The sequence below is a fragment of the Lissotriton helveticus genome, chromosome 1_1 (assembly GCF_964261635.1).
Source record: "Lissotriton helveticus chromosome 1_1, aLisHel1.1, whole genome shotgun sequence".
Taxonomy (NCBI): Eukaryota; Metazoa; Chordata; class Amphibia; order Caudata; family Salamandridae; genus Lissotriton; species Lissotriton helveticus.
Window position 1 is genome coordinate 2,051,065,323 of NC_136057.1, and position 16,523 is coordinate 2,051,081,845.

Here is a 16,523-nt window from a genome sequence, read left to right on the forward strand (position 1 = left end):
AGTACTTTGCAGTACTTTGCCTTACTTTGTTTTACAAACCAAGTGCAGAGTGGGTGCTGCCTGCCGGGTACTCAGCAGCAATTTCTTGTCATTATTAATTTAGTTGTGCTTGAATAGATTAGTTCTAAAAACACCCTGGTGGAAATTACTTTTACACAGACTCCTCAGTGTTTTTGGTTTCGATTCACAACCTTAGTCAGGGTTTTCTAGTAAAGCTCTCAAACTGAATTGAAGAATAGAGGATGAAGAGCAAAAAGCGAGGGCAGGCTAGAACTGACACCCCCTCTGCGAATCCTCTCGATCTTGTGCAGAGACCTAATTGGTTGGCAACTCTTCAACCAGAAAGTGTTGGCAGCCATCTTAAGACTCTGCCTTAGCCGTGTCCCAACCAAAAATCTAACACAAAAAAGAAAAGGGGGCCGGGTATAAATACTCTGCTAACCCCTTAGCCAAGGTTACGATCAGGCCCAAAGTCATACTTATCTCAAGAAACTCTATCTCGTGTAACTGTAACCCATGTCCCTGCCATGCACAGTTTTATCAGCAATAATTTTGTTGGAAATGTTACAGTGATATTATCAAGGATTTCATAAAAGATGTCATGACTGATGTTGGCTAATTAGCAGTGCATGGAGAGGGAGCGAGGTATAGTTACCTTATGGCACAAGTTTTAGTTCTTTGAGATAACTATAATTATAATTGCTGTATTTCCACGGTTTTGTGAGTCTCAAACCTAAACTTAACTATAACGTCCCTGTAACCTTTGGCTTTTTAGTGTATTTCTAAAGTTTTTTAACATAAACTTATATTTAATTTCCATACACTATTCCAACCGCTGCCACACCACAATATGGAGCTGGACATATTGGACCTTGAGCACAGACCGTCCAGTATTAGGTTTTCTGTGTAAAGGTGTCTATGACTGCACATACATCTCATAAGTAGCACATGCAATGCGCAATAGACTGAATATATATCTCATTTGCATAGGTGTGCTTGTCTGTCTTCTGTTACATCCATTGTACAATATTAGTAGTGGGTACAAATTTCATATGCAGAGAGTGTGCATTTTCTCCCTTATTAGATAGCTAACCATGTGTGCAATTGATATTTATTTATGTTATTTTATTTTATGGAGTTTTATATAGCGCGAACTTGGCCCGAAGGTATCGGGTGTCAGAGCGCTTTACAGAGCACCAGTTGCGTTACATTAGGACACATTCACTTTTTTGTTCGGCACGTGAGATAAGTGATTTGCCCAGATTCATAAGATATTCAGCATTATTGCCGAAACTCGAACCCGGTTCCCCAGATTCGAGGTCGACCTTCCCTAGCTGTTAGGCTAACTCCTCTCCCAATATCTGTATGCCTGTGTACCTCTCATTGAGTGTGACCTCTTTTCAGATGTGCATAGGATTGTACAAACATCCCATATGCAGTACATGAGGATTTGACTTTAGTCACTGTCCTCTCAAGTCAATGATGTCCATGATTGTTTCCTCAACCTGTATACAGTGCATGGGTCCTGGCATGTCATTGTGTTGCCTGCCTTTCATAGTTAATGCCCCATATCGTGCATGTATTGGCATGTTAGTGAGCATGCTCTCAATACAATTGATTATACACACATCACACATGCATCACCTCATGATGCTGGGGTAGTGCATGTATCCGGTTACCATATATGGAGTGCGGTTCATCCGCTGCTGCCACAAGGGTGACAGGCTCTGATGCAGGCTCTTGTTTCCATGCTCACCAGTGGGATGGGCGCCTTCACTGCTCAGGGGTGTAGGGTGCTGCTGCATGTGCTGCGCTTACGAAAGATGGCTGTTCAAACATGCTCCAGGTGTCCCGGAGCGCACTGCCCCAAATAGCACCAGTGCAAAGTTTCTGGGACACTGCGAGGACTCAAACCCGGTTCCCCAGATTCGAGGTTGACCTGCCCTAGCTGTTAGGCTAACTCCTCTCCCAATATGTGTATGCCTGTGTACCTCTCATTGAGGTGTGCATGGGATTGTACAAACATCCCATACGCAGTGCATGAGGATTTGACTTTAGTCACTGGCATGTTAGTGAGCATGCTCTCAGTACAATTGATCTGAGGCCACCGCTTTATCCAACATGACCAATATTGCAAGCACGTTTTTAATGGTTCCTGATGGTGCCGCAAATCCTGTCTGATTGAAAATTATAAGATGTTTTTTCGTGGCCCAGAACAACAGGTTTTGAAGGATCAATTTAGCATAATATTTAGATTCAACATCTAGAAGGGTAATCATCTTGTAGTTTTTAGGGTCTGACCTCTTGGCATCTTTGTACATTGGGTGTATATTAGCTCTGCCCCAAGATTCCGGTATGAGCTGATTTGCCCAGCAGTAGCTGAATAAGGGTGCCAGATGTTTGGCCCAAAAGTAGATATCTTGTTTGTACAGAGCTTGTGCTAAACTATTTGGCCAAGGAGCTCTGTCTTAGTGGCCCTTAGTTATAATTAATACTGTTCTAGATGTTAGGGCTTCTAGTGTGTTGGTTACCTGTTGAGGGGGCTCTTCTTGCTGGGGGGTGATTTGAGGGTGATTACCAATGGCGTCCTGATGTTCAATTTTACGAGTTGCTCATACGTCCCAGTTTGAATTATATCTAGGGGGAGCTACGATTGACTTAGGTTAGTCTGAAGAGCCGGAGTTGAAGGTTTAACCAGTGAACCTTCTTTTTTCCACAGTTTTTTTAAGTGGGTCGTTAAAAAAGATACCCATTCGTCTTTCCGAATGTTTGCACTACTTTGTCCTCCCTGGTTATGTGTTTTCCCGTTGACAAGGGACCAAAAAAACTTGGAGTTATGGTTTTTACTCTCGTATACTAATTTTATCCAGAACTGCTCAGAGCATTTTTCATTCTCTAGAAGGATTGCTTGCCTAACTGCCTTTTGGGCATACTTACATGTGTTGAGTAGATGGTCATCTCCTAGATGCCTCCGTGCCTGTCTAAGTGTGGAATTGCGCACGGATTTAAATTTCTTAATTTCCACAGTTGTTAATATTGTGTTACCTATTTTGATATTTCCGATAGTACATGGAAAAGCTCCCATGTTGTAATGAGCGAAATGTCGTTGACACTCCTTACGCCTTGCAGCGCTCTTCATTTTGTCATTATTGTTGGTATCATGTGATCAGACCATTTTAGCCTTTTGAAGTTCTCTGTGTAAATTCCTCTTGTTGTCCGGTGTGCCGTGCTACATCAAATATTATGGTGATCACTTGGGGTCGGTGATTGCTGTCTCTCGCATGGCAGTGGTGTAGTTTTTGATCAATGGGGGCATTTCCTTATTGCAGATGGTGTCATCAAGAAAGGAGTGAGTGCAGTCATTTGTTCTTGTCCAATTTGGAGGACTGTCCATAGCAAAGCATTTCAGAATTGTGCAACCCAAAATACTAGTTTGTACTACCATGTATTTACCGGGTTTACTATGTTTGTTACCAGTTGGCTTTACTTGCTCCAAGATCTGTGACCATATTACATCATGTTCTTCAGGGGGACTTGGAATACATTTTATGATATAATCACCGGATATTAAACTGGCAGTTCTTCCGTAATCACTTGGTAATTTATACAAGATCCAGATCAAATGGTCAAACTTGTATTTTTTCTCCATAGGGCTAGGTCAGATGTGTACGTTAATCAGGAGCAGTTGTACAGTGGGTTTAAAGATTCTGATCGTGTGCCAGAGATCCAGCCTTCCTCGAATATTAGTTGCTCGATGTTGGGATTTAGCTTGCCAGCTGTGTAGATTGAGAGACCACCCCTGGGTCTACTGAACATGTGTGACTTCCAAGTATCCTTCTATTGGAAGACTGACCTCGAACCATGTTTCCGGCAATAGTATGACCTTGTGGTGTTTTAAGAACATCATAAGAACATCATTGCGTCTAATGATTGGAGTTCATTGATGAGGCCATTAATGTTCCACAAACACACTGAGAGGCCAGGTTGAGTGCTAATTCAGTCGTGGTTTCCCCCGGCCAGGGCCTCTGGCAACTAAGCCCAATCAGCCTTCGTGATTTTAGGCTCCTCAGTTTCTGATTGAATTATTCTTGCTGGAGGTCGACTTTGAGCATGGTGGTGGTCCCATGTTGACTGATCGGGCCAGAGGGATTGCATGTACCGAAGCGCACCTGTTGTTCTGTTTGAAAAAATATTTTAATTCCCCATTTGTTGAATTGATCAAACCTTGAAACTACCTACTCTTTGGTTGCTACTGATACAAAAGTAATTAATGTTAATTCTGTGATTTGTTTACCTCTGGTGGGTTTCAATTAGATAGATGTTATATCACTGGATTCAATGTGATGCAATTCAGGAATGGATTTGAACAGTTTAAGGATGTTCCCTCTGTTTAAGATGTCATGTGGTCCTTGAGTGAAGTATTCCGGGATAAATCACAGTTTGGCTTTTAAATTTGTTGTGGTGAGATCCTGACCGATGGCCATGTGATTACTCTTGTCCTTTGTCTGTGATAGATCAATTCTCCTATGATTAAGGGTGAGTCTTTGCATATATTCAGCTTGTTTGCCTTGGACTTAATAGGGCACTTTGTTGGAAGTAATTTTACCCATATTTCCCAGGTCCAAATTCTTTACGAATGTTATTCGGAGATTCTCCTTACCGCTTAGCTTAAATCTGTCATTATACTCTTCTGTAGCTTCCCTTTTTTTAGTCTGATAAGGGGAGTTCAGCACACCTGTGGGAGTTGTTGGGGCTTCTAATCCAGGAACTGAGGATGCGAATATGGGTTTGGCTCTGAAACCTTTTCTCGCTCTACTAGAATCGAGGTTTGTGAGTTGTGCACTGGCACCCCCAGCCTTGGCCCAGGTGAGTGCCTACACTCTTTGTGGTGGCAAGAGACTGGTATCGCATTATATGTCAGCCCTACTGGTATTTTTGGAGGGGATTGTTGTGACAAAAAAGAGCAGCTATCAGTACTTGCGGTGCAGATTGAGCCACACCGTGTATTGCTTTTTTGAGTTTGGAGGGTCCACTGATTATATTTGGGATCACTGTACTGCTCTTGTTGCGTTTTTTTCTGCAGTCTTTTTTTTCCCTTTTACTCAGGCGTTGTTTTTGAGAAGATTTAATCTTGATTCCTGTCTTAGGACCGGCGTCCCCAATATCCAAGGTTGGCGTTGTCTTTGACACAATCTGTAGTCCTGTTTTTAATGCTGTTTTATTCTTATTGAGCATTTTGAATTGTTGAGGGATTCTATGCTTCTTGGGTATCAATTGAATGTCAAGAAGCAGCACTGTGGCTGGTGCATCAGAAGGTGGAGTATCAGCATTTACTGTTAGATCCTTGTGTCCTTTATTGGTTTTTTTTTGCTTTGTACAGAGCACTTTGTCGACTGTCTGAGTGGTTAAATAATTTGAATGTGGACACAGGGAGAACGGCTGAATTTTCAAACCTGTTCGTAATTTCCTGATTTCTGTCAGGACGAAAGTAAGAAACTGTGGTAGGAACGACAGTCTGTTAATTATTGCTTGTGCTGTGTTGGCATTAGATTGTGCTATTATAATTGAATACTGCTAGTGTATTTGAAAAGTCAACTTGTCAGAGTGGTAATTTAATGCAGTCACTGTAGATTGTAAGGTTTGCAAACGTTGAGGCCAGGGGGCAATTGGCTCAGTGGCTACCAAGTCACAACCTTCATGCGTGTCTGCTGTCCTATTAAATTCTGTCTTAAAGAAAGATAGGTCCAGAAGGGAGTGTTCATTGGGTTTTCCTGGCTTTATTTCAGAGGTCTTGTGGTGGAAAGGCGTGAAGGGTTGTTAGAGTGAGTAGTTTAATATTGCCTGGTGAAGTCCTAGCCCATTTCACAGCTTGAGGACTAAAGGTGTTCTTATTTCCAGGGGTTATTGTGTTGTTAGTGTGAGAGTTGTTGTCCTGTTGCAAAGATGACCACAGACTTATAGTAGGATCGTCACTTGAGATAGTGATTGGCCAAGAACTTAGTTCCTTCTTGGTTTGAGGAACTAGTGACAAGCGACGAGAGTCTCTCCTAACTGTATAGCTAATCTTGACCTAAAAATTGCTGGGGTAGAATGCTTGTCCCCTTTAAGGTGGGTGGCAGAAGATGTACTTGTGGCCTAGTTATAAGGCTGTTCATGGATCATGGCCTGCACTTTGATTAGTACTGAGCCTACTCTTGAACATATTTGTAGAGGTTGCATTGGCAGGGGCATTTGTCTGTTAAATTTGGTTAGGGCTGAGGATGTGGGTCCGCATTTCTTAAGATAATCTCTAAGGGTCCTCTTTTTTGCGTCAGATATTGTTTTATCTAACGTGTTGTGTTATTTATTTGAAGGGTCGAGGAGTGCTGTTGTATCTGTCTCAGAAGTGCAGCCTGGGGAGATAAAACCCTGTTCTGACACCTGGCAAGAGAGAGGCTAAATCCCCCAAGGGTGAGGGTAATGGTGCCGAGGAGGGTGATAATGAGGATGCAATCCCTGCATCGGTAGATGCTTTAGGGGCTTCTTTGTTTTGCTTCTTGTGGGTTTTTGCTGTTTCTTTCTTAAGCCTTCCGGACCACATTGTGTTGTGGCTATGGCTTAGTACTACTACTCCACCTTTCATTCATCACAAGCCGCCTCCGTTGGTTACTCATCCCTTGTTTAGCCTTTTACCCTTCCTTGTAGGTTTGGGGGTGCGGGATCAAATTTCCCCCTTTTTTGTGACAAATATACCCCCAGCCATAGCCGCAGTATGAGGTAGAAATGGGGGTATCCTGGGAGGAAGGAAGACCCCAACTCCAAGCCTCCAAAACTCCAGTCCCAGTGTTATTTTCGCTCTGCTATTACGGGGAGGTTGAGGGGTGGGGCAACATATGCAATGGTGGGCTGGTACCAAACGAGGACCTGTGCAGGTGAGCTGGGCTGAGCAAGTGAGCGTGGGCAGGCAACTATGGGTGGCCACACCAGTTTGCAAGCCTCATTTTGGCGACTTTTGATTGAACGGATGGCCCCCGCAGCTCCGAGCACTGAGTCTGCCACCCACACCTCTGCCTCAGCATCTCCGGATTGGAGCAACAAAGCTGAGGAAGTGAAGCAAGGCAGGGATGGGGCAGGAGAAGTTGGCAGGATGTAACAGTGACGGCAAAATGCCAGTGCCCCTGCCCAGCATGGGATACCTGCTGCTTCCGGTGCTCCCAATGGTCCGGGGGGGGCAGAGTCAGCAGACAGTGAGTGCGAACCACCACGACAACCCCCTGCTCACCACTTGCTGCTCCAACTCACTTTGCTCCAGTACCAGCATCTTCAGCTCCTCAAGTGGCCTCAACTCTGTCGCTCTCGCTCCAACCTGTGTTTATAGTGGTGGAAGAAAGATGCATTCGGTGGAACCAAGACTATGCGGCCTTGCCGTTGTGCACTCCTGACAAGCTAACTGCCGGCTTCTTTGGGCACAGGAACCTGTGGCTGTGGCCTCATTTACAAGCCCATTGCACCACCAGTGCGTCACTGTTTTTAGATGCAATGGCAGCGCAGTGTGCCTGCCCATATTTAGAAGTCCATGTTAAGACACCCTGCATGACTTTTCATGGCCTTATAAATATGGGCCCCTTTCACATATTCATCTCTGTAAAAGGGGCATCCCATGGGTCTTACTGTGGGTGTTCCCATGCAACATTCATGCAGCCTGACACATTCTCAAATTTTAAAAGTGTTTTAAACCGTGGAATGTTTCCGAATCCAAAGCAGAAGTGGCTTTCCGTTTTCCTCCTTTTTGCTCTTTCTACGTGTGTTGCATTTTGCAGCACACATAGAAGGAGAAAACTCCATTAACCCCTTCCATGCTGATGACGGCCTGGAGCCGTCATGGCACACAGTGCTCGTGTGCTGATGACGGCTCCTGGCCGTCATGACCGCACCCACGATCGGAATGTGACGCACAGGCGCAGAATCGCGGCCGCGCCCAAGGGGTTAATTATTGTTTTTGTGCAGGATGGTGTCCCTTTCTGCAAAACAACACGCATCCCTGCACTGCAACCCAGGCACCCTTGCACCATGGCTCAAGGGTGTCTGAGTTGGCCCATGGCTGTTTTTTGTGCGCCGGCGCTGGGGAGACGGACAGGAATGCTCTGTATCTTGTAGATGTGGTGCATTCTTGCCCTTTTATTTTGATGCACACCAGTGCAGCAGGAAGGCTTGCTGCGTTGCTGTGTGTCAAAATATCGTAAATGAGGCCCTGGTTATTTTAGAAAAAAACATTCACTGCCCAGGCATGCCCCCTTGTATACATTAGCATTATTATGGTACAAAGAGGTTCTGAGACAGAATGAGGGAATAATTCCTACAAAGAATACCTTTTTCATGTAAGAGATCATTCTTCCCTGCTGTACGCTACTTTAGTAAATTTGAGCCACGGGAGTCACATATTCTTTCATTTTTCATGCAAAGAGATATCATAGACTAACACCACGTAAGCTGACAGGTTCTTTAGAACAATTATATAGAAATGTTTTCAAGTACATAGACTGTGCACGTTTCTGTAAATAAACCATCATTGCTTACAGATCTGGATTTACCAATAGCCAAGGCCACTTTCTTGGCAGAAATAGCTGTCTCGAGCATCTTGTTCTTACTGTGCTCAGCCATTGTGAGACAATAACCCTTTCTGCCGATTAAGACTGCATATAAAAACATGACATTGTTTAATTGCCTCATCCTTATTTACTGAAGGAATATTTTCTAAATTGCGTGTCTTGGTGATATGATTACAGCTGTTCTTCTCTTTAGCCAAATAATGGTCAGACGTGTGACTGGTATAATAATAATGGCTACAGGTTTTGACAGACAGAAACAGAAACTATAATTATGACCATTGTTCAGTTTTTTATAACCGCACAGAGGTCCCATCAGAACACAATCAATCAATCAATCAATGACATTTATAAAGCGCGCTACATACCCGTAGGGTCTCAAGGCGCTGGGGGGGGGGGGGGGGGGAGGGGAAGCCGCTACTGCTCGAACAGCCAGGTCTTCAGCTTCTTCCTGAAGGAGAGGTGGTCTTGGGTCAGGCGCAGGTCGGTCGGGAGGGAGTTCCAGGTCTTGGCGGCCAGGTAGGAGAAGGACCTTCCTCCTGTGGTCGCTCTTCGGATGCGGGGGACGGCGGCGAGGGCGTGGTTGGCTGATCGGAGGTGGCGTTTGGGAGCGTAGAAGTTGACTCGGCTGTTGAGGTAGCTCGGGCCTTGGTCGTGTAGGGCTTTGTGTGCGTGGGTGAGGAGGCGGAAGGTGATTCTTTTGTTGACGGGGAGCCAGTGAAGGTCCCTCAGATGTCCGGAGATGTGGCTGGTTCGTGGGATGTCGAGGATGAGTCTGGCTGAGGCGTTCTGGATCCGCTGGAGTCTCTTCTGGAGCTTGGCGGTGGTGCCGGCGTAGAGGGCGTTGCCGTAGTCCAGTCGGCTGGTGACGAGGGCCTGGGTGACGGTCTTCCTGGTCTCGGTGGGGATCCACCAGAAGATCTTCCGTAGCATGCGTAGGATGTTGAAGCATGCCGAGGAGACGTTGTTGACTTGCCTGGTCATGGAGAGGGAGGAGTCCAGGGTGAAGCCCAGGTTGCGTGCATGGTCTGTCGGTTTGGGTGCGGTGCCCAGGGCGGGAGGCCACCAGGAGTCGTCCCAGGCGGAAGGAGAGGAGCCCAGGATGAGGACTTCCGTCTTGTCCGAGTTCAGTTTCAGGCGGCTGGTCGTCATCCACTCGGCAACCTCTTTCATCCCTTCGTGCAGGTTGGCTCTGGCGGCGGCGGGGTCGTTGGTCAAGGAGAGGATCAGCTGGGTGTCGTCGGCGTAGGAGATTATGTTGAGGTTGTGTTTGCGTACGATGGCCGCGAGGGGGCTCATGTAGACGTTGAAGAGGGTGGGGCTCAGAGATGATCCTTGGGGGACGCCGCAGATGACTTCGGAGGCCTCTGACTTGTACGGTGGTAGGCGGACTCTCTGTGTTCTCCCGTCGAGGAAGGAGATGATCCATTCCAGCGCCTTGTCCTGGATTCCGACGTAGCTGAGGCGCCGTACTAGGGTGCGGTGGCAGACCGTGTCGAAAGCCGCGGAGAGGTCCAGGAGGATGAGGGCCGCTGTTTCTCCGTTGTCCATCAGGGCTCGGATGTCATCGGTGGCGGCGATGAGGGCGGTCTCGGTGCTGTGGTTGGCTCTGAAGCCGGACTGTGAGGGGTCGAGGGATCCGTTCGTCTCGAGGAAGGCGGCCATCTGCTTGTTGACGGTCTTCTCGATGACTTTGGCTGGAAACGGGAGGAGCGAGATGGGGCGGTAATTCTTGAGGTCGGTGGGGTCCGCTGTTGGTTTCTTGAGCAGAGCGCTGAGTTCGGCGTGTTTCCAGCTTTCGGGGAAGATGGTGGTGTCGAAGGATGTGTTGATGATGTCTCGCAGGTGGGGTGCGATGACGGCGTCGGCCTTGTTGAAGACGTGGTGAGGGCAGGGGTCGGTCGGTGATCCGGAGTGGATGGAGTTCATCGTGCGGATGGTGTCTTCGGTGCTGATCGGGGTCCAGGCGTGGAGGGTGGTGGTGGGGGGAGGTTGTTCGGTCGTGGTGTGCGTAGGTTGGTTGTTGAAGCTGTTGTGTATATCCGCGATCTTGTTGTGGAAGTATGAAGCCAGGGAGTTGCAGAGGTCTTGTGATGGGGTGATGTCGTTGTTTCCTGCGCTGGGGTTGGAGAGCTCTTTGACGATGTTGAAGAGTTCCTTGCAGTTGTGTGCGTTGTTGTCCAACCGGTCCTTGAATGCTGTTTTCTTGGCGGCGCGGATCAGCTGGTGGTGTTTCCGGGTGGCAAGTTTGTAGGAGGTCCTGTTGTCCGGTGTCGGTTCCCTTTTCCAGACTTTCTCGAGGGCTCGGCAGTTCTTCTTGGAGCTCTTGAGTTCGTCGGTGAACCATGGGGCTTTCTTGCTGCCGGGTCTGCTGGGCGGGGTCCTCAGTGGGGCGAGTTCGTCCGCGCAGTTGCTGATCCACTTCGTGAGGTTGTCGGCGGCCTGGCTGGGGTTCGCTGAGCTGGCAGGAGGGTGCTGGCTCAGGGAGGTGGCGAGCTGGTCTGCTGTGATCTTGTTCCAGCTTCTGTGGGCGGCCTGTTGGTGGTGGTGGAGGGTCGTTGTTTTCTTGAAGGTGAAGTGGACGCAGCTGTGGTCCGTCCATTGAAGCTCTGTGGCGTGGCTGAAGTCGATGTCCTTGCTGGATGAGAAGACAGCGTCGAGTGTGTGTCCGGCGAGGTGGGTGGGGGTGGACACCAGTTGCTTGAGTCCCAGGTTGGCGAGGTTGGCGAGCAGGGTGCTGGTGTTGCGGTCGTTGTTGTTCTCCAGATGGAAGTTGAGGTCTCCCAGGAGGATGTAGTCAGCGGAGGGGAGGGCATGCGGGCTGACGAAGTCGGCGATGTCCTCGCTGAATTGTGTGCGTGGGCCAGGGGGTCGGTAGATCAGAGTGCCTCTGAGGGTGGTGTTCGGGTTGGTGTGGATCTGGAAATGCAGGTGTTCGGCGCTGGTCAGGGAGTTGTCGGTGCTGGTCGTGAGACGGATGGTGTTCCTGTGGATGATGGCGATGCCTCCTCCCATCTGGTTGGCGTTTCGGTCCCTCCGGACGATCTTGTAGCCTTCTGGGATGGCGATGGCGATGTCGGGAGCTGAAGAGGCGTTCATCCAGGTCTCCGTGAGGAAGGCAACGTCTGGAGCTGTGGTGTCGAGGAGGTTCCAGAGTTCGATGGCGTGTCTGTGGACGGAGCGGGTGTTGAGCAGGATGCACTTGAGGTGGGTGCTGCTGGTGTTCGGCTTGGCGGGTGCTGGTGCGAGGCTGGTCCGGGTGCAGGTGAACTTGCAGGCGTGGCAGCTGAAGGGTCCGTGGGTTTGTCGTGGAGAGGCTTGATGGCAATCTGGGAGTCGGCCGGTGTTGAGTGCGGTGAGGGTGGCGGCGGAGTACGTCAGGCGGGTCGGTCGGGGTCTTCGGGGGCCAGGGGTCCTGGCGCTGGTCGCGATCCGGTCGCGGACGGGCTTACCTTTGGCGCGCCTTCGGCGCACAATCGGCGCGCCCGCTGCGCGTGACCGCTGCGCGTTCGCACGGTCGCCATTTAAGGCGAAGTGCGCGGGTGGGCGGAGCAGCTGGGAGGCGGGAGCGGGGAGGGTACAGAATAGAAAAAGGGGCGGGGCAAAGCGGCGGTGGCGGGAAGGGAGGGCGGAGGGCGGCGAGGTAGGCGGGCAGCAAGGAAGGAAACCACAACACGGGGGAAGTAACAAGTTAAACAGAACGGGCACAATATATCAGCAAAACAAGGAAAACAAGGAAAGAAAAGTTATAAAACAGGCACAAATGTTAGGCAAGACAAAGGCAAAAACAGCCGCAGCGGCGCCCGCCGGCAATCGGCCGAACGAGGCAGCAGCGACACAGGGGCAGGCAAGGGGCACACGCAGCAGCTGGTGGCCGTGCGGCGCGGGGGTGTCCCACAAGTGGGTCACACTCACCTGCGTCGCACGGTCGCCATTTAAGGCCAAGTGCGCGGGTGGGCGGAGCAGCTGGGAGGCGGGAGCGGGGAGGGTACAGAATAGAAAAAGGGGCGGGGCAAAGCGGCGGTGGCGGGAAGGGAGGGCGGAGGGCGGCGAGGTAGGCGGGCAGCAAGGAAGGAAACCACAACACGGGGGAAGTAACAAGTTAAACAGAACGGGCACAATATATCAGCAAAACAAGGAAAACAAGGAAAGAAAAGTTATAAAACAGGCACAAATGTTAGGCAAGACAAAGGCAAAAACAGCCGCAGCGGCGCCCGCCGGCAATCGGCCGAACGAGGCAGCAGCGACACAGGGGCAGGCAAGGGGCACACGCAGCAGCTGGTGGCCGTGCGGCGCGGGGGTGTCCCACAAGTGGGTCACACTCACCTGCGTCGCACGGTCGCCATTTAAGGCCAAGTGCGCGGGTGGGCGGAGCAGCTGGGAGGCGGGAGCGGGGAGGGTACAGAATAGAAAAAGGGGCGGGGCAAAGCGGCGGTGGCGGGAAGGGAGGGCGGAGGGCGGCGAGGTAGGCGGGCAGCAAGGAAGGAAACCACAACACGGGGGAAGTAACAAGTTAAACAGAACGGGCACAATATATCAGCAAAACAAGGAAAACAAGGAAAGAAAAGTTATAAAACAGGCACAAATGTTAGGCAAGACAAAGGCAAAAACAGCCGCAGCGGCGCCCGCCGGCAATCGGCCGAACGAGGCAGCAGCGACACAGGGGCAGGCAAGGGGCACACGCAGCAGCTGGTGGCCGTGCGGCGCGGGGGTGTCCCACAAGTGGGTCACACTCACCTGCGTCGCACGGTCGCCATTTAAGGCCAAGTGCGCGGGTGGGCGGAGCAGCTGGGAGGCGGGAGCGGGGAGGGTACAGAATAGAAAAAGGGGCGGGGCAAAGCGGCGGTGGCGGGAAGGGAGGGCGGAGGGCGGCGAGGTAGGCGGGCAGCAAGGAAGGAAACCACAACACGGGGGAAGTAACAAGTTAAACAGAACGGGCACAATATATCAGCAAAACAAGGAAAACAAGGAAAGAAAAGTTATAAAACAGGCACAAATGTTAGGCAAGACAAAGGCAAAAACAGCCGCAGCGGCGCCCGCCGGCAATCGGCCGAACGAGGCAGCAGCGACACAGGGGCAGGCAAGGGGCACACGCAGCAGCTGGTGGCCGTGCGGCGCGGGGGTGTCCCACAAGTGGGTCACACTCCCCTGCGTCGCACGGTCGCCATTTAAGGCCAAGTGCGCGGGTGGGCGGAGCAGCTGGGAGGCGGGAGCGGGGAGGGTACAGAATAGAAAAAGGGGCGGGGCAAAGCGGCGGTGGCGGGAAGGGAGGGCGGAGGGCGGCGAGGTAGGCGGGCAGCAAGGAAGGAAACCACAACACGGGGGAAGTAACAAGTTAAACAGAACGGGCACAATATATCAGCAAAACAAGGAAAACAAGGAAAGAAAAGTTATAAAACAGGCACAAATGTTAGGCAAGACAAAGGCAAAAACAGCCGCAGCGGCGCCCGCTGATGCATATGGCACTCTCCTTACAACAAATACTCTGCATCGTTTTCATTTCTGAAAGATAATTTGATTATTTTGCTACGTCGTGTATCGTGAACTGTAACAGCCTCATATAAAACTACTACAAAGGCATGCCAAGGCAAACATGTATAATTTTGCACTAAACAACTAAAAATAATTATTTGTTCCTTAACTGTGGAACGAAAACCCTAATATTTGTGTAATGATATGTCAATCGCTCATGTTCATATGGAGGGTGCTGGGATCACATGAAACTTGCCCCAACAAAAACTTGAAAGTTTCACTGCATGTATGCTTTATGCATTACAAATATATGAGCAGATCAAAATCCATTGACATGAAGAAAAAGGAATAATATTTTAGAGGGTGAATCAAAAATTGGTGATTGAGGGATTATCCCCGCCCACACATCTTGTAGATCAGATTCAGGAAAGGCATTGTAAAATAATTAAACAATAAATCTGTCAGGTTCAGATCCTTCATCTTTACATATTTTAAACACTGAAACATATAGATTATTTCTCCACATGCAAATCCATATAATTTCAGACAGTTGAGGCAGCCAAATAAAAAAACTGGGTTGTTTCGGTTAGAAATTTCAATGCTCCTCAATGAAACTGCACAATTTTTGAGGGCTTCTGTTAGAGAATTGACAAAGATACGTTTTTGAGAAATCCCTTGAAGAGATTTTTGAGTAATTTTCCTAATTTACACCATAACGTCCTTCAACTTCAATCAAATTTTACTCTGCAAATTATGTACACACATCTGTGGTATGGAATACGTTTACATACCCTCTGCAATTTAGAAGATTAAGTACCTCTAGTCCATTAGTGCCTATGGAAATGATCCAGGGAGGTTTTAGTATTTAGCTTGAAAGTTAAAATATGATTGAACTTAGACAGACCAACATTTCAATACGATAAAAACTTTGAGTACAGTCACAATGTCCGCAACATAATTTCGAAAATTCAGAAACGTGCATATTTATCTCAGGTTTGCCTTCAGATTTCTCTATTGGTCCTGATATTTTACCACAATCGATACCAGAATTTGAAACCCAGGAGTTATAGAAGAGAAAATGCCTATTATCATACTCTATAAAAACAGTGTAAGTCACTTAAGAGTTCCATGACCAAATAGAGGAGCAAGAATGAAAGCTGAGTTGCTTTATAATGTGCCTGAACTCCAAGGTGACTTGCAATATACTTTTTACATTAAATACAGGCTGATGTATTCCTTCTAACACTTAGTTACACTTTTATCAAAACCTTGGATCCCCAAGAAATCCTTGTCTCGTTATTCTCCAAAGGAGGAAGCTTGTTCTTGCAGATAATCAGGGTTATTCGCAAAGGAAACGTACACTTGTAAATTACACATGTAAGTTTACTCTTACACTTTTGAGCAACTTTTCTACTTTTGGCTATATATTTGATTTAACATTATTTCCTACCTTCATTACCTCCATTATGATCTACGGGATGGTTTAGCAGTATGGTGGTTGGTCATGTGTGGTGCTGAACTTACTCTTGCTCTGAGCAGGAGTAAATGTACTACTGTTTTGTGTCCTTTTTGGCTGTAGTCATTTTCGAACTGCAGTTCGTGAATAGCAATGAATTTTCTCTTTTGTGGGTGACTGTATGTCTCTTACCAACACCCTCCTTAGTTTTACCTAAATCCCTGCTTATTGCTCCTTTAACCCCTCCTATTTAGCAGTTAGTATGCTCCTCTTTGCAGCCACTTCTCCGGTCCTACTAAGTAGCAAACGTACATATGTGAGGGCCTCCATATAGAAAAGATAGGAGAGGTGGAGATGGTGGTTTACATCTGTAGGTTTGTGAATTGCATTTTGTAGTAAATAAAGTAGTACTGCTTTTATGTACTACAAAATGCAGTTATTGAATTGAGCTCAATGTAGATTAAATGTGTACTCTACTGTGAACACACTCATTAACAGCTTGTCATTTTTTGCAAACACGTACTCTGAATTACTTTTCATTAATTCTGTATAAAACTACCTTTTCACTTTAGAATGTTTGGAAAACCCAGTCGTTGACTGGTGCTTCTATGTATTAAATCACAGCAGTGCAATAAACAACATTTTAAACACTAAACTAATTGCAAGCTATAATGTTAGAGGGAAGAAATCTGAATAGTTAGCTTCTGATCCGAAAGATCTCATTTAAGGTTCCTGCTATTTTTGGTAGCAGGCACTGTCATGCTTCAACTAAGCTGTAATTACTGTGGTATGTGGATAAATCATCTTATTGTAAGTGATTAATGATGTTACAACTAGATTGTATGCAGAAAATTAGAGACAGGTGTTAATTGCAAGCAATCATGTATTCTAAAGTGTGTTGACCAGTTGTAACAACAAAACATTGGTTAAGCAGTAAAAGACGTCCGATAAGAGAGTATTTATAATGTTTACAAGTATAGGTAAAATTCTGCAAATCACATTCTTAAATG

The 16,523-nt window shown here is 47.8% G+C and overlaps 1 protein-coding gene across 1 annotated transcript in view; it reads left to right on the forward strand.

The window, feature by feature from the left end:
• Positions 1-16,523, forward strand: part of LOC144766461 (vitellogenin-1-like) — a 1,095,729-nt gene that overhangs the window by 1,045,076 nt on the left and 34,130 nt on the right. The window lies entirely within an intron of this gene.